A 23,086-nucleotide genomic window follows, 5' to 3' on the forward strand; every position below is an offset into this window, starting at 1 on the left:
GCACATGCCCTAAACCTGACCCAAGGCCCTGCAGCCAGAGACCCTGTGACACAACCCTACTCATCAGCAAGCCTGCTGTAGCCTTGAGACCAGCGTCACCCACTAGCAGGCAGACACCAGACCCAGGACAACTGTACCCCTGCAGCCTGCCATGGCAGAACCTAGTTCGCCCACCAGCAGACCAGCACCAGCCCTAGGACTGGCTGGGTCCCAGTTCCCCTCACCAAAAGTCAAATATCAGCTTTGGGCCCCCTGAGTCCTGCAGCCAGACCAGTGAAGTGAACTATCAACATCATGGAGAACAATGACTTTTTTACTAATCTGAAAAAGCCATACTTGGATTATTTTATTGACCCAGGTATTCTTCAAGTAAATGAGTAATGAGGTGGTATATATTTTTAGGCTTAATAAATCAGCCTCCACCAGAATGAAATAAGAGTATTTCAAAGACAAAGTTTAGTTCCTGCTCTTAGAACCAATAAGAAATTTGGAATATTCTAGTCTAGTTTGAGAACAGCCTGGAACCACTGTTAAGATTATCTAACTGCATTTTTTCTTTAATTTTCTCATAATATAATTAGTACTTAAGGAAAATAGAATGAACAAATTTGAGGAAAGCAGAGTCATGTGTGTGTGTGTATACACATATGCGTGTGTACGTATTTATATGTATGTATATATAATATATATAATTTCTGTTTATTAATGTTTTCAGTTGTGAAGAAAATACCAAAAACATAATGAAAGAAAACATTGTAGTTAACATACAAGCAACTGATCAGTAGTTCCAAATTACTTTACATATATGGTCAAATATAATCAGCTAGTGTTTAAAAGTAATTTCCCGGGAGCGGGGCTAAGATGGCGGAGGAATAGGACGGGGAGACCACTCTCTCCTCCACAATTTATCAAAAGAACATCTGAACGCTGAGCAGACTTCACAAAACTACTTCTGAACGCTGGCAGAGGACGTCAGGCATCCAGAAAGACAGCGCATTATCTTCGAAAGCAGGTAGGAGAAATTATAAAAGATAAAAAGAGAGACTAAAGAGTTAGGGACGGAGACCCGTCCCGGGGAGGGAGTCGTAAAAGAGGAGAAATTTCCAAGCACCAGGAAACCCTCTCACCGGCGGGTGTGGGGGAAGATTTCAAATCTCAGAGGGCAACAAAACTGGGAGAAAAAATATATAAAACCCACAGATTACGTGCCTAAAGGCAACTCCCAGCAAAGAACCCCAGACGCTCGCATCCGCCACCAGCAAGTGGGGGCTGAACCGAGAGGAGCGGGCGGCACTGCTTAGGGTAAGGACTGGGCCCGAACGCCCTGAGGGCAATCTGAGGGAGCTAACGTGAGATAGTAACCTAAACTGTGGGACAGCCAGAGAGAGAGAACTATCCTGCGAAAAGCCCAAATCTAAGGCACTGCCGGCCCGCTCACAGAACAAAGGACTGAGCGATACCAGAGGAGAGCTAGCCGGCTGCGGACCGCCCCATCTCCCGCCGGACACAGCAGGCAGGCGGGGACAGCCAGAGCCGGGAAGGGGCAAACTCGGCCCCAGAGAGGGCACCCCCTACCAATCTGCAAACAGGCTCCCAGTTTCTAAGCAAAGACTGCCTGAGATCCCGGAGGGTCGACAGCCGCCGGGAGGGTCACAGCCAGAGACCAGCTCCCCAGAACTGACACAAAGCATGCTGGAGCGGGGTGCACCTGTAAACCGAGGCGGGGACCAGGGAGGTGATAAGCCGCACCGCCCCAACAGGGGAGAGTGCACTTGCCAAACTCCTGGCTGCCTGAGCTGCTCCGACCGGAACGGCACAAACCACGGGCGCAACGGAGTCTGCGCCTTTGTGGAGTACCCGGGAACCTGAACCTGAGCGGCTTAGACCTGGGAAGTGCACGCATCTCAGGGCCCACTCCCCAGCCGAGTAACCTGAAGCCTGAGCAGGGTAGACGGGGAAAGCACACACACCGTGAGCGGGGGCGAACCCAGTGCGGCCGAGACACTGCGAGCTCTCCACACACACGCCAGTGATATTGGTTTGCAGTGTTCCTCCCTCCCCACAGCACGACTGAACAAGCGAACCTAAAGAGACCACCTCCGCCCCTTTGTGGCAGGGCGGAAATTAGATACTGAAGAGACCTCCAAACAGAAGCCAAATAAACAGAGGGAAGCGCGTTGGAAGTGACAGGCCAACAGATTAAAATCCCTGTAGTTAACACCGACTGCATTGAAAGGGGCCTATAGATCTTGAAAAGTATAAGCAGGAACAAGGGTCTATCTGAAACTAAACAGACCCCACACTGCTCACAACAGCTCCAGAGAAAGTCCAGGATATATATTTTTACTATTATCGTTTTTCTTTTTAATTTTTTTCCTTTCTTTTTTCTTTAAGTCCTCTATTACACCTTTAATTTTCATTTTCATAACCCACTATTACCTTGCAAAAAAAAAAAACCCCTATTTTTAAAGCAAACTGCATACATATATCTTATACCTTTTGTGTTTTCTTTTTTTTTCCTGTTTTTTTCCTGTTTCACTTTTTTCTACTGTTTCTTTTTTTACTGTTTTACTGTTTTTTTTCTTTTTACACTGTTTTTTTTATATTGTATGTTTTATAAGAGTCTAACCTCTACTCTAGATTTTTAATCTTTGTTTTACATATTTGATATCAATTTTGTACATTTAAGAATCCAATCTTTAGTACCCATTTTTACTCAGGAGTGTGATTACTGGCTTGATTACTCTCTCCCCCTATTGACGCTCTTTCTTCTCCCCCAGGGAACCTCTATCTCCCACCCTCCTCCTTCTCTTCTCAACCCAATTCTGTGAATCTCGGAGGGTGTTCTGGGTACCGGAGAACACTTTGGGAACAGAATACTGCCCAGATCTCTCTCTCCCCTCCTGATTCCTCCCTTTCTACTCATGCTCACCTCTATTACCTTCCTCCCCCCTTTCTATGTATCTCTGTGAACTGCTCTGAGGGTTCCAGACTGTGGAGAGCACAGAGGGAAGTGCTTACTGGCTAGACTGCTCTCTCCACGTTTGAGTCCCCCTCTTCTCCTCCTGGTCACCTCAACCCCCCCTCCCCCACTTCACCTCTCCATGTAACTCAGTGAACCTTTCTGGGTATCCCTCACTGTGGAGAATCTTTTCACCATTAACCTAAAAGTTTTATTATTGATGCTGTATGGATGGAGAAGTCTTGAGGCTACTGCAAGAATAAGACTGAAAGCCAGGGGAAACATTAATTAATAAGACATCATCCAATAGCCTCCACATATACACTGAAACCAAGCTCCACCCAAGAGCCAATAAGTTCCAGAGCAAGACATACCACACAAATTCTCCAGCAACGCAGGAACATAGCCCTGAGCATCAATATACAGGCTGCCCAGAGGCACACCAAATCCATAGACATCTCAAAACTCAATACTGGACACTCCATTGCACTCTAGAGAGAAGAAATCCAGCTCCACCCACCAGAACACCGACACAAGCTCCCTCAACCAGGAAACCTTGACAAGCCACCCGTCCAACCCCACCCACAGTGAGGAACCTCAACAATAAAGAGGAACTTCAAACTACCAGAATACAGAAAGGCCACGCCTAACACAGCAATCTAAACAAGATGAAAAGGCAGAGAAATACTCAGCAAGTAAAGGAAAATGAGAAATGCCCACCAAACCAAACAAAAGAGGAGGAGATAGGGAGTCTATCTGAAAAAGAATTTAGAATAATGATAATAAAAATGATCCAAAATCTTGAAAGAAAAATGGAGTTACAGATAAATAGTCTGGAGACAAGGATTGAGAAGATGCAAGAAATGTTTATCAAGGACCTAGAAGAAATAAAAAGGAGTCAATATATAATGAATAATGAAATAAAGGAGATAAAAGACACTCTGGAGGGAACCAACAGTAGAATAACGGAGGCAGAAGATAGGATAAGTGAGGTAGAAGATAGAATGGTGGAAATAAACGAAGCAGAGAGGAAAAAAGAAAAAAGAATCAAAAGAAATAAGGAAAACCTCCGGGACCTCTGGGACAATATAAAACGCCCCAACATTCGAATCATAGGAGTCCCAGAAGAAGAAGATAAAAGGAAAGGCCATGAAAAAATACTCGAGGAGATAATAGTTGAAAATTTCCCTAAAATGAGGAAGGAAATAGCCACAGAAGTCCAAGAAACCCAGAGAGTCCCAAACAGGATAAACCCAAGGCGAAACACCCCAAGACACATAGTAATCAAATTAACAAAGATCAAACACAAAGAACAAATATTAAAAGCAGCAAGGGAAAAACAACAAATAACACACAAGGGGATCTCCATAAGGATAACAGCTGATCTTTCAATAGAAACTCTTCAGGCTAGAAGGGAATGGCAAGACATACTTAAAGTAATGAAAGAGAATAATCTACAACCCAGATTACTGTACCCAGCAAGGATCTCATTCAGATATGAAGGAGAATTCAAAAGCTTTCCAGACAAGCAAGAGCTGAGGGAATTCAGCACCACCAAACCAGCTCTCCAACAAATGCTAAAGGATCTTCTCTAAACAGGAAACACAGGAAGGATGTTTAAACACGAACTCAAAACAACAAAGTAATTGGCAACGGGATCATACTTATCAATAATTATCTTAAATGTAAATAGGTTGAATGCCCCAACCAAAAGACAAAGGCTGGCTGAATGGATACAAAAACAAGACCCCTATATATTCTGTCTACAAGAGACCCACCTCAAAACTAGGGACACATACAGACTGAAAGTGAAGGGATGGAAAAACATATTTCATGCAAACGGAGACCAAAAGAAAGCAGGAGTCGCAATACTCATTTCAGATAAAATAGACTTTAAAATAAAGGCTGTGAAAAGGGACAAAGAAGGACACTACATAATGATCAAAGGATCAATCCAAGAAGAAGATGTAACAATTATAAATATATATGCACCCAACATAGGAGCACCACAATATATAAGGCAAATACTAACAAGTATGAAAGGGGAAATTAACAATAACGCAATAATAGTGGGAGACTTTAATACTCCACTCACGCATATGGATAGATCCACTAAACAGAAAATTAACAAGGAAACACAAACTTTAAATGATACAATAGACAAATTAGATTTAATTGATATTTACAGGACTTTCCACCCCAAAACAATCAATTTCACCTTTTTCTCAAGTGCACACAGAACTTTCTCCAGGATAGATCACATCCTGGGCCATAAATCTAGCCTTGGTAAATTCCAAAAAATTGAAATCATCCCAGCCATCTTCTCTGACCACAATGCAGTAAGATTAGACCTCAATTACAGGAAAAAAACTATTAAAAATTCCAACATATGGAGGCTAAACAACACGCTTCTGAATAACCAACAAATCACAGAAAATATCAAAAAAGAAATCAAATTATGCATAGAAATGAATGAAAATGAAAACACAACAACCCAAAACCTGTGGGACACTGTAAAAGCAATACTAAGGGGAAGGTTCATAGCAATACAGGCGTACCTCAAGAAACAAGAAAAAAATCAAATAAATCAACTAACTCTACACCTAAAGCAACTAGAGAAGGAAGAAATGAAGAACCCCAGGGTCAGTAGAAGGAAAGAAATCTTCAAAATTAGGGCAGAAATAAATGCAAAAGAAACAAAAGAGACCATAGCAAAAATCAACAAAACTAAAAGCTGGTTTTTCGAGAAGATAAACAAAATTGATAAGCCATTAGCCAGACTCATCAAGAAACAAAGGGAGAAGAATCAGATCAACAAAATTAGAAATGAAAATGGAGAGATCACAACAGACTCCACAGAAATACAAAGGATCATAAGAGACTACTACCAACAGCTATATGCCAATAAAATGGACAACTTGGAAGAGATGGACAATTTCTTAGAAAAGTATAACTTTCCAAAACTGAACCAGGAAGAAATAGAAGATCTTAACAGACCCATCTCAAGCACGGAAATCGAAACTGTAATCAGAAATCTTCCAGCAAACAAAAGCCCGGGACCAGACGGCTTCACAGCAGAATTACACCAAAAATTTAGAGAAGAGCTAACACCTATCCTACTCAAACTCTTCCAGAAAATTGCAGAAGATGGTAAACTTCCAAACTCATTCTATGAGGCCACCATCACCCTAATTCCAAAACCAGACAAAGATGCCACAAAAAAAGAAAACTACAGGCCAATATCACTGATGAACATAGATGCAAAAATCCTTAATAAAATTCTAGCAAACAGAATCTAATATCATATTAAAAAGATCATACATCATGACCAAGTGGGCTTTATCCCAGGAATGCAAGGTTTCTTCAACATCCGCAAATCAATCAATGTAATACACCACACTAACAAATTGAAAGATAAAAACCATATGATTATCTCAATAGATGCAGAAAAAGCCTTTGACAAAATTCAACATCCATTTATGATAAAAAAAACCCCAGAAAGCAGGAATAGAAAGAACATACCTCAACATAATAAAAGCTATATATGACAAACCCACAGCAAACATTATCCTCAATGGTGAAAAATTGAAAGCATTTCCCCTAAAGTCAGGAACAAGACAAGGATGCCCACTTTCACCATTACTATTCAGCATAGTTCTGGAAGTTTTGGCCGCAGCAATCAGAGCAGAAAAAGAAATAAAAGGAATACAGATAGGAAAAGAAGAAGTAAAACTCTCACTGTTTTCAGATGACATGATCCTGTACATAGAAAACCCTAAAGATTCTACCAGAAAATTACTAGAGCTAATCAATGAATATAGTAATGTTGCAGGATATAATATTAACACACACAAATCCCTTGCATTCCTATACTCCAATAATGAGAAAACAGAAAGAGAAATTAAAGAAACAATACCATTCACCATTGCAACAAAAAGAATAAAATACTTAGGAATATATCTACCTAAAGAAACAAAAGACTTATATATAGAAAACTATAAAACACTGATGAAAGAAATCAGAGGACGCAAACAGATGGAGAAATACACCGTGTTCATGGATTAGAAGAATTAATATAGTGAAAATGAGTATACTACCCAAAGCAATCTATAGATTCAATGCAATCCCTATCAAGCTACCAATGGTATTTTTCACAGAACTAGAACAAATCATTTCACAGTTTGTATGGAAATATAAGAAACCTCGAATAGCCAAAGCAATCTTGAGAAAGAAGAATGGAACTGGAGGAATCAACCTGCCTGACTTCAGGCTCTACTACAAAGCCACAGTCATCAAGACAGTATGGTACTGGCACAAAGATAGAAATATAGATCAATGGAACAAAATAGAAAGCCCAGAGATAAACCCATGCACCTATGGACACCTTATCTTCGACAAAGGAGGCAAGAATATACAATGGAGAAAAGACAATCTCTTTAACAAGTGGTGCTGGGAAAACTGGTCAACCACTTGTAAAAGAATGAAACTAGAACACTTCCTAACACCATACACAAAAATAAACTCAAAATGGATTAAAGATCTAAAAGTAAGACCAGAAACTATAAAACTCCTTGAGGAAAACAGGCAAAACCCTCTCCGACATAAATCACAGCAGGATCCTCCATGACCCACCTCCCAGAATATTGGAAATAAAAGCAAAAATAAACAAATGGGACCTAATTAAAATTAAAAGCTTTTGCACAACAAAGGAAACTATAAGCAAGGTGAAAAGACAGCCTTCAAAATGGGAGAAAATTATAGCAAACGAAGCAACAGACAAACAAGTAATCTCAAAAATATACAAGCAACTCCTGCAGCTGAATTTCAGAAAAATAAACGACCCAATCAAAAAGTGGGCCAAAGAACTACACAGACATTTCTCCAAAGAAGAAATACAGATGGCTAACAAACACATGAAAAGATGCTCAACATCACTCATTATTAGAGAAATGCAAATCAAAACCACAATGAGGTACCATTTCACACCAGTCAGAACGGCTGCTATCCAAAAGTCTACAGGCAATAAATGCTGGAGAGAGTGTGGAGAAAAGGGAACCCTCTTACACTGTTGGTGGGAATGCAAACAAGTACAGCCACTATGGAGATCAGTGTGGAGATTCCTTAAAAAACTGGGAATAGAACTGCCATATGACCCAGCAATCCCACTGCTGGGCATATACACCGAGGAAACCAGAATTGAAAGAGACGCGTGTACCCCAATGTTCACCGCAGCACTGTTTACAATAGCCAGGACATGGAAGCAACCTAGATGTCCATCAGCAGACGAATGGATAAGGAAGCTGTGGTACATATACACAATGGAATATTACTCAGCCATTAAAAAAAATACATTTGAATCGGTTCTATTGAGATGGATGAAACTGGAGCCCATAATACAGAGTGAAGTAAGCCAGAAAGAAAAACACCAATACAGTATACTAATGCATATATATGGAATTTGAAAGATGGTAACGATAACCCTATATGCGAGACAGAATAAGAGACACAGATGCATAGAACAGTCTTATGGACTCTGAGGGAGAAGGTGAGCGTGGGACGTTCTGGGAGAATAGCATTGAAACATGTATATTATCATATGTGAAACAGAACACCATTCCATGTTCAATGCATGAGACAAATGCTCAGGGCTGGGGCAATGGGATGACCCAGAGGGATGGGATGGGGAGGGAGGTGGGGGGGGTCCAGGAAGGGGAACACATGTAAACCCACGGCTGACTCATGTCAATGTATGGCAAAAACTACTACAATATTGTAAAGTAATTAGCCCCCAACTAAAATAAATAAATTTATTTTAAAAAAATAAAAATAAAAGTAATTTCCCTGTAGTATTATAAGTCTATCCTTTGATTATTATTAATATGAAAACTTTCAAAAACATTCAGGACTGTTCACAGGGTGATAATTTCATAGATGGAAGAAAAGAAACTCAGTAATTTTACCTCAGATTACAGAATTGTGTAGCTTCTATGATAGCTACATGCCTAATGTTCTTAGCACTTATAACATCTTTTTGTGACAGGTTAAATTTAGCCTTATAACACTATGGGCTTATTTGAGAAGAGACAAAATAATTCTAAAACAATTTGAAATTAGCACCAGTGCCTTGACTAATGTTTTAAAATTACAAATTATTTTAAAAATAGGACTAAGACTACCATTTTTTGGAAAATCTGTAGCTTTCAAATATTAACATAGCTTCTGAATGTTTGATCCTGTCAGAAATTATTCAATGTGAACTGATTTTAATAAGAGTTCAAGTGTGTCTAATCATGACAATTAGTAGTAGTATTTTCTTCATATTACAAAGCAATATATTTTACAAAATTAATTTGTCCTAGGCCTAATGTCTTTGCTGTAAACCAACGAAGTATTCACTTACATTTTTTTGTCTTTTCTCACAAAATGAGTTACATTAAAGATACAGACTTAAAAAATGAACATTAAGATTTGGTAACCCTTAAGAATCTGCAGAAAACTTGTCTCTTCTTTGCTGAGCAATCCCAGAAAACCAGTAGAAGAGCACGCTCTACTTGGTGATTTACATGCATGCTGCAATGCAGTGACTTTAACTGTTAATTGAGGTTTCTCTCCCTGAGCTATATTATACTAGACCAGAAAGATGTCTTTTGACAATTGTATCATGTAACGCAGAGCTGCTCTTGACTGCGGTAGCACACGACTCACTCCTTAGTATTCTCCTAGTCCTTTTGTTTTAGAATTTATGAACAAAGAAGGACGATTATCATAGCAGGTACTGTATGCATAAAGGTTATGCATATATGTTCTGCATATCCTTGATGTCAACAATGGAAAAGTTTGTTTATTTAGTTTCTTTTTTTATTTTATTTTTGTTTTTGAGGAGCCAAACTGTAGCTTTATCTGTGTGGTCTGGCATGAAATCAAATAAATCTGTATCTTCTCTGAATATGAGAATATTCACCTACTTATTTATTCAATAATTCACTTATTTTCAGTGTTTCATTAAGGCACCAGTTAGTGATTGCCTGCAAGTACCAAGCAGCCTTCAAAGTGCTAGAAATGTAAATGAACAATTTACAGTCCCAATTTTCAGGAGACCAAGTTTATTATGGGTGGCAGATAAAGGGATCTAATTCTGTCACATAGAGTGCCATGTCAGAGACATATTTGGTTTGATTAGAGGCACTGAGACTTTTCCAACTTAACCTGAGTGTTTTAAGAAAAGTCCCTCAGAAGTGGTGTCTGACAATTCTATAATGGTATTGATTTTGACATCAACACCACCTGAGGCTTATTTTATAGGCAATCTCATTTCATGAAATTCTTCTATAAACAAAGAGCTGATAGCCTTTGAATTCTATTTCAGAAAGATTTTTTTTTCTTGTCCTATATTCATGCTTTAGGATGATATGCGAGAAACAAGAATTGAGAGGTAGAATTACTAACAGAATGAACTCCTATCTACCTCCTGTGTTTCCAGGGCAAGGCAAGGGAGAGCCCCTTGTAAGTGACTGTACAGTTCAAGTCTTCTTTTAAATTTTAAGGTAAATATATTTATACACATGGTCAGTGGAAAAAGTAGCTCAGTAATGACAGTAATTATCATAAAATACCATCCTACTTAAATCATCCAAAGCACTGGCAAATAATTGATTTTTAGAAACTGAAATCTAACACTTGAATTAATCATTATAATCATTTGGAAAGTTCATACCCATTATTGTCCATGAATTCTAGATGAAAATAAATAATTTTCAGTACCACACATAGATTTGTCCTTGGTTCTAGTGTTATGTTGCCCTCAGTGATCATTTCATATGTTCATTTTCCAGCACCTTGTTCAATATATTTGCTCATTTCTTTAAGAGACAGTAGAGGAAATTGAGTGTGAACCATCTCACGTTTCTCCTGTCCACACATACAGACATTAATGCTGGAGTTCCTTTCTTCCAGTCTCTGCTGATAATGGTTCCTTCATGTCCTATTCAAGTTAACCCACCCCAGGTTGGACGTTGATTCCTCTTCCTCTCCTACTCCTGGGACTTTACCATGTCAGTTATCTCTTTTTCTTGCAAAATCCTTAAGTTATCTTTTTTTTTTCTTCTGACTTTTTCCCTTTAGCATATGAACCATCTTTTTCATCCTAACAAAAATACAATAAAAATCACTTAACCCTAGAGACATGCCTCTGGCTAAGATCCAGTGGTTGTTGTGGTTTTTTTTCCCCCTATTACTTCATCAGAAAGCTTGTCCACTTTTGCAGTGTCTGTTTCCTCACTTCTGGTAATGGCTTACCCCACTACAGTATGGCTAAAGTCCCTGTTGATTGTCATACTGCCAAACTCAATATCATAAAAATGAAACTTTCTTTTAAATTTGGCATCTTTGATCATTCTCACCATTAATTGTAGTTTTTGTCCTTGAAACTTTATTTACTTTGTTTCCAAGACAACTTCACATAAACCATAAACCATTACCATAAAACATGAACCATAAAGGCTACTGTAGTAGCCTCTCAACTCTTCTGTAATTTTTAAGGCCCACATGTGTCATCTCCTGAGGTACAGGACTAATCTAACTGAAATGCAGAGCTTAACCAAATCATTTCCCTGATTAAATCAATCAGAGACTTCCCATGACCTAAAGAGTAAAATCTGAATACCTGAAAAGGTAAAAATCATGTCCCTCTGGATTTGACCTCAATGCCCTCTCCAGCTTCAGCATCTTGTTTTCTTATATTTTTGACTCCTAACTTTAGGTGCTTTCATCCTTTATTTACTATTTTCCTCAGTCAACCACTCTCCTGAATGACCTTATCTACTCTTGGAGTTTTTATCTTTTTGGTAATAACTTCATAATTACCTAAAATTTACCATGTCAAAACTGAAATGATTCTTTTCCATCTAAGTATGTTCATTTTTTTACTTATGTAAGTTATGTAAGGTAAATTATTTTTATAAGAAACAAACATCTAATTAAACACAATAATGTTCAATACAGGGTCAGTTATGAAGCTTTGCTTCTTAGAGTCACTCAGGGATGTAGTCTCCTCTGTCAAGTGCTGGGGTCATGTAATACTTTTTCAAAAACCTATGCATCCAAAATAATGAGAAAAATAACAATAAGATTTCAAAAGGTTTGGATAAGTTGAGATCAGAAGTAGCAAACAGCAATTCTAACTATAGTCCACTGGCCAGAACCAAGTCATAAGGCCACTTTAACTGTGATGAAGGCTGGAAAGTGTAGTGTGTCCATAAGCCTAGGAAGAAAAGTAAAGGGGGATGCTGAACACACAGCATCTTCTGTGCTGTAATGGCTGCCTGCCAAATTGTTTTTTTCTCCTTTACTTCTTGAATAAATTTCAAATGTGCTACCACTTCTACTTTTAACCCAACTAGATCCATTCTAATGGGTCTGACCTCATCGTTTCTCAGAACCACTGCAATAGCCTTTGAACTGCTTTCTGGTTTAACTCCTTCTATCATCTATACACAGCTGTGGGAATAATAAAATAAAATAAAATTTTACCAATAAAACCCACTATATACAGGATAGAAATATCATAGAATAGAAAAATAAAGCCCTCCTGCCTTGGAATCTGCCTATTTTACCAGCTTCAGTTCTGGATACTCATTGACTTTTACTTGTGCTTGGCCAAGACTGATACATTTCTGGTACCCTGAACACTCCATTCAGTTCTTTGTTCATTCTGTTTCCTAATCTAGAACACCTTTCACCTCACTACTCCATAACCCCTCAAGATGGAGTAGCTGCCTCTCATCAAAATATGCACAATCCTGGTTCCTTTATCAATCAATAATTTACTTAATTATATACAACCATCTGTGCAAGTACCTAAATAATTCATTAAACTGTAAGATCCTTGAAAACAGGAGGGACTGTGTCTCACTTTTCATTCTAGCAGATACTTGGCTAATAGTAATCCTCTATAAATATGTCTCAAATCTGTAAATTGCTTATCTTGAAGTAAAAGAGATTTACCGATAAAGTAATTAGCCCCCAACTAAAATAAATAAATTTATTAAAAAAAAAAAAAAAAAGATTTACCTTGAAACTCAGTTGCGTTTCCTGTATCCCTTGAACCCTGCTTATTTCTTCCCATTTATTTGCAAAAGACTAGTTCCAGATCCTCCCTAGTCTACTGACTGGAGTGTGGTTTTGTATGACCAGAAAATACAAAATAATTACTATTGCTCTATTAAATTCCCCACTCTTATACTCTACTTATATGATTAGATGTTCTGACATTATGTAAGCATATGACACGAGCAATATGTAATAAGCCCAGAGAAGCCCATCTAAGCATTCTGGAATTGGTCCCTCAAAACAAATCCATTTCCTTTAGCCCATAATTATCTTGTACAATAGATTCTTGCTTGTAACCCCAGCTACCACGCTATGCTCATTCAAGTAACCAGTAATGTCTTACAACCAAGGCTGTTTCATGTTGTAACAATAGACATTTAAAAGATGTGCATTTCTACCACACAGTGGGATCAAGAGTGGAACCATGATAATAATACAAAACAATGCAAAGCAATTTAATTGGAGCAACAGAAGAATGTGGGAAGCAATCTAAGTGAAATTTCCTTTTATTCTCTGAATTCTAAAATCATTGGCACCAATTGTATATTATATTTTACAAAGTAGCCAAAACTGTGTGGAAAGTGCTCTCCATTCAACCTTCCTCCATTAAGTTTTGGCCCCATTTCAAAATGGTAGAGCCAGGGCTGCTTCTTCCAATACTTTGATTGACAGCTTTCAAATTATGATTCAGGACCAAGTACGTTAGTAGTACTTGTGCCTCACAAGTGAAAGTGAAAAGTGCAAGTCACTCAGTGGTGTCTGACTCTTTGAACCCATGGACTATAAAGTCCATGGAATTCTCCAGGCCAGAATACTGGAGTGGGTAGCCTTTCCCTTCTCCAAGGGATCTTCCCAACCCAGGGATCGAACCCAGGTTTCCCTCATTGCAGGCTTATTCTTTACCAGCTGAGCCACAGGGAACCCCATGAAAACTGGAGTGGGTAGCCTATCCCTTCTGCAGTGGATCTTCCCAACCCAGGAATTGAACCAGCGTCTCCTGCATTGCAGGTGGATTCTTTACCAACTGAACTATCAGGGAAGTACATCAATTTTCATTAATTAATGCCATTGAATTAAGTTGAATTATTGGGAAGAAAGGAATACGAGTGAATGACTTAAAAAGTCCAGATGTTTAAATAAATACTGTTTAGAGGTTAAGTATCTAGATTCTTGAATTTGAAGTAAATTTGATACCTTTCCTTATATGTAATGGGTGGATAGAAATTATTAAAATATCTAAATTTAGGAATATTTTAGGAAACTATTATGTTTGTTATTCACTTTTAAAAGAATGTTTAGACCGTTCATTTAAGGTGTTTTTCCTAAAAGACAGCAAAACAGAAGAATGTGTATATATGTATATACACACATATATATAATATTACATAGATATTTGATATATATATTGCATCATATGTCTTTGGAGACTTGAAAAATATATTTTTTAATCCTATTTGATTATTTAAGAATATATATCGATATAAATACTAACTTTTCTTTTTCAAATTGTGAATTTGATAATTATTTATTAAGATAAATAAATCTACAATTGGGCAAACAGATAGTATGTCTTTCATAACAAAGGCTAACAAATCTGTTTCCAAGGCTATGCATCATACTTTGATCAGTCCTGCTACACATTCTAACATTAGCTACAATTCTAACATTGAATTGCTTTTATAAATACCATCTCTTCCAGGATTTATAAACAGATCATTTAAAACCAAAATAACCCAAGATTCATTAATTCTGTGTTGTACATTATAAACTACTAAAGATAAATAATCATTCTTGAATTAACTCAGAAAGTAGAATATAAGAAAAAGCATGCAGTTTGATTCTATAGAAAAATATCTTATTTAATAATAACTCTGGGTGTTAGGAAATAATTTGTCAATGTCAGTATATTTAAATCTCAGATTCCCCTAGGAGTTCAGAAAGTGTTCCGTCATGTCTGTTTTTGTACCCTCTAGACACACACGCACACAAAATACACCCAAAATAATTCAAGGCAGTTGATCAACACTCAGAAAACATATCCTCATGCAAATTTTTCTAGACTACCCAACACAAGATCATTTTATCCATACAATCGCTAAATAAGAATTAATTGAGAGGCATAGAGCCGCTTTAAGTTCTGTGAGTTCTTAGGAAATGGAAGGAAGGTGGAAGTGGTGCTAAACTTCTAGAGATGTTATGCTCAAGTGGAGGGAAAGAAGATGGGGAGATTCCAGAGTGTCTGGTTGCTTCTATAAAAAGGAAAGGAGTAGTTTCCAAAAAAGGAAGTATCAAAAAATTGTGAATATTATTATTATTTTTACAGACATTAAATGCTTACCTACAAGGCTTCATAAAGTTATTCAGAGTATATAGTCCAGGTGTCATCTTCTCTGTCAAAGTGTCCTGAATGTCCCAGCCTGAGTGTGATTTGACATTGATCTCCCGTGTATTTCTGTAACAACAATATGTTATGAACATGTGCCTTTAGAACACTTATCACTTCACTGATTTAAAATTCTATGAAATCTATCTTTATAGACTCTGGGATCCTTGAGAGCAGGAACTATACCTTTTTTACCCTTGTATTGCCTTCACTGGTGCCATCACCACTACTCCAGTGTGTAGCACCAGGACAGGCAACAGTAAACATACGTCAGGTTGAGTAGTTTAATCATAGAATGTGAATAGTGGGAAGCCAAAAACAGCAGCTGTCACAAATTTGAATTCTTATTGGGTTCCCAAGAAGGTGACAAAAATGTATCAAATTTTTTAAAAAAGGAAAGAAATCTTTTCTAGTATTAAAAAATGCTACAAAGTAAACTATAAACTACAAGATAAACTATAAACTACAAGATAAACTATAAACTACAAGATAAACTATAAACTACAAAATAAACTATAAACTGTAAACCCCAATGAGTAGTTGGTCCCAGTATCAGGGACAAAAGAGGGACTAATGTATACTATGGCAATGTATTCCCTGGCTCAAGAATATGTCTCTCTCATTTCCAGCCTAGTGTGGCAATAAGGAAATCTGGGTTCAGTATTGCTAGATATGCCAATTTATAAGAAAGCCAGAAATTAAGTATTTATCTTTATTATTATATCATATATCACAGTATTAACATGTTGGCTTTATTAAAAAAAGACGTAGTGTGAGCCAAACCAAATACACTCTGTGAATTTGAAACACAGATCACCAGAGTTTTAATGTCCTCTAAGTGTTCTTTGCAGGACTGACAATACTCAGTATTTTATTAAGTTTAATTTCATACCAGGCTGTCTCAACAGTCCAGGCTAACATGCAAGCATATTCAAATCCAGCTCCCAAGGTGTTGAATTCAGGAGCATAGTGCCAATAGCTTATATAAAATAATTTTATAATCTTCTGCTCTCTTTCCTATATTTGGCTCTGCTGAATGGGCACAATGGCACAGCCACGTCAATTTAGATACTAGGATCTCTACATTTGACATGTTACTGCCCCTTCCTATTTTCTTTTATCTCTGGTATTGAGTTACTGTTTCCTACTACATTTCCCATAATTCTTCAGTACATTCATTCTACCCAGACAGCTCTTTTTTTCACCCTTCCTAGATTCTGACAAACCACTGAAATGCCTGATTTCAAAGAGATGCTCACATTCTATACTGATGTCATCTAGGAGAGTAAATGCCTAATGTCACTCTGCAGAGAAAGGTAAGAAAAATCATTACAGGTCTTTATATCTTCTAATCTTTTAAAAATTTTTGAAGAAGCAGAAATGTTTTGTTTTTCAACCAATATCTTAGTTACTTATTTTTGTTACATCTGTGCAAATCAAAATGCAGTTAAATTTTTGAACGATGAAACAGGAATGTGGACACAAAGTGTGACCCAATAAGATTGCAAGGAGTATTTAAGGAAGTCTTCCATAAGTCTGTCAATGACTCTGACTCCAACAGCATGGATTTGAATATAAATTTTGTACAAATAAATGAACTAGTAATTAAGATGTTATCTCACCTGATTGATATGCCATGATAGCGATGAAAAGATAAATAAATTCATTTAAGTTAGGCTAGAGGCTTGACTTTTTTCACAACTATCATCAGAAGCACATAAGTTTGTATTCTCAAATCATTTCATGACATGATTTTTTCCCTCAAATTTTACAGATAGGGAGTCAACATTTAAGGCAAAAAAAAAAAGAAAATTCTGAAATATACAAAGAAAATTTGAATTGGCTAAAGGAAAATTTAGTTATTCTGTTAGTAATAGGATTTTTTTAACTAAATGTGAAGATAATAGTATTATAATTATAATCTGTATTAAATGTATGCATTTGAAGAACAGATTTGATTGTTTACTGCCTAGGTTTATATAAAACTGGTATATTACAATATGCCATGTGTGGTTAACCCAGTTGCAAATCATTAAACCATTATACAGTAATTAGCAGTGTTCTTATAAAAAGAATGAGATACATGCATCATTTATTTTCAACACAGCTTTGCATAATTGGAATAATATGCAATTTGATCTATTAAGATACTAATTAAATTTTGAAAAACTTAATATGTACCAGAATGTTATGCTCTAAAATTGCATAATTGTCCATTGTGTGGTCATTTCCTTCACTGTCCCTTCCTCCAAAGCATGTGAGAGTAATCCATAAATTACATTCAAAAAAGGGAATATTCAGAAATAAAAAGAACCACAAAGAAGTCTTCAGTTGGTCAAAAGTGTTATACTTCTTCAGGCAAGTAGAAAAATCTAATTTGCCTTCTACCTCCTTTCCAAGCCTCTACTCTGTGCCTTTGAAGATGTGTATATTTAATAAAATAGCCCCAAAACAGAAAAAGAAAAGGGGGAGCAGTTTTAAGTGGAAATTTTAAATAGTGTATTTCTGAAAAACCAAGAGATTGATTTTTCCCACTTCTATTTATGGAGTCTGTTTTTATAATGATTCCTCTCCCTGGCAAGAGATCACAGTAATATATTCTGACTTTTTTTTTTTTCTTTTAACTTAGCTTCAGTGTGCTATCAAGATGAAATTTTATCACTGTACTCAGAATTTATCACTTTATTCTGCTAAGGAATTTAGCACTGTTCACAATATCAAATCCAACCTCAAACATTTCTCAAGGCCTTCAGGTACTAGCCATGCTACTTTCAGGATAGTAAGGATGATGGTGAAAAAAAAAAAAAGTTAATATTTTCCCCTAGGTATTGTATTAAAAATGTGCCACATTATCTCATTTAATTCACAGAGGTTAAAAACAATATATATTAAGAAACTCAGCCTGTGAGAAGTAACCTAAACTTGGCTTGAGACTTATTGCTTCTGTGTTGCAAAGCTGAGTCAAATTCGAGATTATGTGATTCAGAAGCACTGTTCTTAATCTTCCACCATGCTACAAACATCACAATATTCCAACACTCCTCAAAACCTCCTCTGTACTGGCTCTAAATGAATCAGACCAGGCTTTTCCAAGTACTTAGTATTGACTTATTCTTTTTTCAGTGCCTTAGTTCATGCTGTTTCCTCTCTTAAAGTGTGTACTTTGTCATTTAGCCAAATATCTCTCCTCTTTCAAGGCATGAGTCACATGCCTCCTCCTCCACAGCTCTTCCACCCCAAGTGCATACCCCAGATCTCAGATTCATTCGTATTCCCATCGTGCCTAGTATAGAGATACAAAGGTGATTATCTCTCAATAAATACATTTTCTGAAAGCATTAATAGCAAAGACATAAATAATCCATCATAAGACAAAGAATGTTGCCACGCACATTTGATTCCTTGTTATAAAAGATTTGCTGCCAGGCATATTTCCTGTCCAGATTCTCAGTCACCAACAAAATTTTCAAAAAAGATTTTCATTCACTTTCTGACTGCCCTTGGCCTGTGTCCATTTTTTTTTTTTTTTTTAGTTTCCAAAATTAATTTTAACTTCAAATGCTCCTGCTGAATACAAGAAATGCAGAGCAGGATAAGGAATATTTCTTGCAGAGAAATGGGATCCATTTTAATTTAGAGGCAAATGAAGGAACTATTTGAGTTTGCACTTGTTATCAGGAATGGTCAGCTCCATCCCTCTTCTGGATTTTCACCTAGTGATCCTGAGCTCTTTACCCTTAACTCAGGTCCACTCACACTCTTGGGGCAAGTCCTGGCTTGCCCATGATAACAAAGCAGAGCTCTTGAGAATGTGGTGAATTCACTACAGCTCTAGCCATTTTTATTGTTTGTTATGTGACATCTTTACCAAAATCCTAACCTCATGATGCCAAAAGCTCTTTTTTTTCTCTCTGGTGTATTTATTTGGCAGGGCATGGATGACTGCTAAATTGTCAGGCTATTGGCAGGAAGAGGGGTTGCTGTGGACCCTAGGCTGGCCTGACCAGGAGGCACAGTTGCCCTTATTATATGCTAGGCAGCATCTGACATATAGGTATCATTTCAAGGATAATAATTTAGATTTGTTACATGATTGTACTTGCAGAAAAGGCAGTATTGTGTAGTGATTGAATGACTCTGGAGCCACACTGCATAAGTTCAAGTTCCAGTTGTAACACATGTAAGCTGTTTGCAAACTTGGAGAACTTTGGACAACTTATTTGACCTCTTAATAGCTCAGTTTTTTTCAACCATAAAACAGGGATGGTGATAAGTCCTACCTCATAGTGTGTTTGTGAGGATTAAAAAGAGTTAACATATATCGAACATATAGAGCAATGGTAACACTCAACAGTATTCGCTATTATTGTTTAATAATATTCCTTCAGTAAGTAAATAAATAAAAATAATAAACTTATTGTAAAGTATTTTTTTTTTAACTTGTCTCTTTCTGCTTCAAGATAGAAACTCCTGGAGGGCAGAAAGCAGTTATTATTCATCTTTGTACACTCCCATCATTTTCCAGGAGGATGATATATTGCATGCACACAATAACCATTTGTTGAATGAATGCAAGTTGTAGTCATTAGAGAGAAAAGGTAAAGTGAAATAGAGCTTGACATTATAAGAGTTCAAATTACTTAGGAGTAGTGAGACTATGATGTTAGTAGGTTTGTCCCCTTCAGTGTTGAAATCACACTCATAATGATGGCAGTATTTAAAGTAGAGAGGGGAGTTGTGAATCAGGTGTCAAAGTTCTCAAGAGAGAAAGAAGTATGAGCCAAAATGTAAGAAAACACTGACATGTAGACTAGCTTAGACTGCTGGCACAAGCTGTCGTTTTCCATGAAGACAAAGTTACATTGTCTGGTGATACTTGGGGAATAGAGGAATGCCGACAGTCCTTATATGATGTCTGCAGTGTCCTTTTAAGAAGTCATCTTAATCTTTATCTCTTTTCAAATTTCCTAAAGTAAATTTCAAGACACAGCTCTTGATTTCCTCCATTTCTTTCCACCAAAATATATGCAAATTAACAGCAACAATGTTATGGGCCAAACTGTATCCCCTAAAAATTCATGTATTGAAATTCTAACCTCTAGTTCCCTCACAATGGAATGATATTAGGAGGTAGAGTCTTTAAAGAGATGATTAAGTTAAAATTACCATTAAGGTTGGCTCTAATCCAGTACGACTGAAGTTCTTATATGAAAAAGAAATTTGGACATAGGTATAGTAGGAAGACTATGTGAAAACATAGGGAAAAGACAATCATCTACAAGCCAAGGGGGAAGGTCTCAGAGGAAACTAACCCTGCTGACACCTAAGCCTCAGATTTGAAGCCTCTGAAAAAACTGTGAGAAATGAATTTCTGTTGTTTAAGCCATCCAATCTTCGTTAAGAAAGCCCTAGTGAACTAATACAAGCAGTAAAACCAATCTGTTCCTCCCTTAGTCTTTGTCATTTCAGTAAGTGGTATGATCATCTTTACAGCTGTCGAAGTAAAAAACAAACAAGCATTTAAAAAAATAATTTCCCTTTACTCTTGCTGCTTTTGTCTGCCTCTAATAGATCAGCAAACTCTCTTAAACATACTTTGAAATATATCCCACTTCAATTAAGTGGACTCTACATTCTGTTTTAAGATACTGTCATCTGTCTCTGTCCACCTTTCAACCACTGTGATTTCAATCTACTTTGGAACCTTGCTACTGCCACACTGACTTTCCTCCTTCTTCGTATATGTGTTGCTGTTCAGTTGCTAAGTTGTGCTCAACTCTTTATGACCCCATGGACTGTAGCACGCCAGGCTCCTCTGTCCTCCACTATCTCCTGGAGTTTGCTCAAATTCATGTCCATTGAGTCATTGATGCTATCTGACCACCTCATCCTCTGCTACCCATATATACTAGATTCATGAATACTAGATTCACTTTCAAGTTTTCACTTGCTCACTAATTATTTCTTCTGCCTACAATCATCTTTGCCCTCTTCCCTCTAGTTCTCTTTACCACTGACCTTTCTGGTCATTTGGGTCTCAGCTAAATGTCTTCTCAATGAGAACACTGATAATCTCTGAACCTAATTGCTCTGTCACAAAGCCTTGATTTTTTTCTTCATATCTAGTGTTATCTAATATTTGTGCATGTATTATTTGGTTGGTATAGAAGGTTGATTGGCATTTACCACTATTCTAGAACTGGCAACTTGATCTTGTGGTTGAAAATAAGAAATATTAAATCTCCCTATATTATTTTTGTTAAAGTACATTTTTAAAAAGTCTGTAACTAGAGGCAGACAGTTCTCTTTAGGATTTATTCAGAGGCAACAAAACTGGCGCTATACTCAAAACCACAATGCAAAATCATCCCATAAAAATCTATAAAGATAACTAGGCAACAGATAGGGATGTCTTTTCCTCATCCCTTCCGCAAAGCCAAATATGATAAAATGTAGAAATTGAGGGTGTCTTCAAGAAGGGGTTGTCAGTATCCCATTCTTATGTCTACTCAGGCTGTAATGACAATGCCCCTACCTAAAGATGGGAAAATGACTTGGCAAAAGGGAAGGAGAGACAGCATTGGACCCATCTGCAATCATACTGATGGGTGAGGCAGCTAGGTGGATATTTCCCATGAGCAGATGCCCCATAATGTAGCTGGTGCTGGGAGCTGAAGCAATGAAAGTGCTAGTATTAGAATTATATTTTCCCAAATTACTGGGTTCTGTGGTCAGAGACCTCAGGATGTCATGTGAAAATCTTATAACATAGCCTAAAAGGCAGAATTTGGATAGCTATCATACAAAAGGCACTAACTGCCAAGCAATACTTGTCAAAAAAGTGACAATAAACAAATACAAGTTGGAAAAAGAGACACTTGTCTCTTTGCCCCTCACTCTTTACTGCTCCCAAGAATTTAAGCTGTTACCTACAGAAAGAAAGGAGAGCTGTAAGGCTATGGATCAGATATGGGGCTGGAGTTTTAAAATGGAAAAAGCTAACATTTAACAAACAATATTTTACCAGAGAAATATGAAATCTTCCCAAGAAAGGATTAACATACAAAAAATGAGTTCAACAGAAAACAGATAAGAGAAAAAATGTATAAAATGTATATTTTTATACCATAGGTATCCACATGCTTAGAACTGTGTCTGCATGTTGCATTTTGAATGTTGATTGAGAATAATGAAATGAAAAAAATAGAGAAAGAAGCTAGCTATGATGTAATAAGGGCTTCCCTGGTGGTTCAAATGGTAAGGAATCTGCCTGCAATGCGGGAGACCTGGGTTTGGTTGGGAAGATCCCCTGGAGAAGAAATGGCAACCCACTCCAGTATTCTGGTCTGGAGAATCCCATGGACAGAGGAGCCTGGTGGGCTGCAGTCCATGGGGTTGCAAAGAGTCGGACATGACTGAGAGACTAACACACACACATGATGTAATAGGCATATTCAGATCGAAACTCAAGTACTCAGACACCGGGTATGATTATAGAGCACCCCAGTCAAAGTCCCAACAGAGGTTTTCAGAGAAGTTCTCCTGGCCAAGAGTTCTTAGCATAAATACTTGAATAATCGAATATCCTTGAAATGGTTCTGTCCAGTGAAATCTGCAGAGACCTCTATTGGTTT

At 37.3% G+C, this 23,086-nt stretch overlaps 1 long non-coding RNA gene across 1 annotated transcript in view; it reads left to right on the forward strand.

The window, feature by feature from the left end:
• Window positions 1-838: 838 nt before the first annotated feature.
• LOC145503871 (uncharacterized) overlaps window positions 839-23,086 on the forward strand; it is a 137,618-nt gene continuing 115,370 nt past the window's right edge. The window contains exons 1-2 of the long non-coding RNA XR_014051864.1: window positions 839-1,012; window positions 16,667-16,768. This is a non-coding gene — a long non-coding RNA (uncharacterized LOC145503871). The remainder of the gene's footprint in view (window positions 1,013-16,666; window positions 16,769-23,086) is intronic.

Source organism: Giraffa tippelskirchi, chromosome 4 (genome assembly GCF_054371585.1).
Source record: "Giraffa tippelskirchi isolate mGirTip1 chromosome 4, T2T-mGirTip1v1.2.pri, whole genome shotgun sequence".
In the NCBI taxonomy this organism is placed as follows: domain Eukaryota; kingdom Metazoa; phylum Chordata; class Mammalia; order Artiodactyla; family Giraffidae; genus Giraffa; species Giraffa tippelskirchi.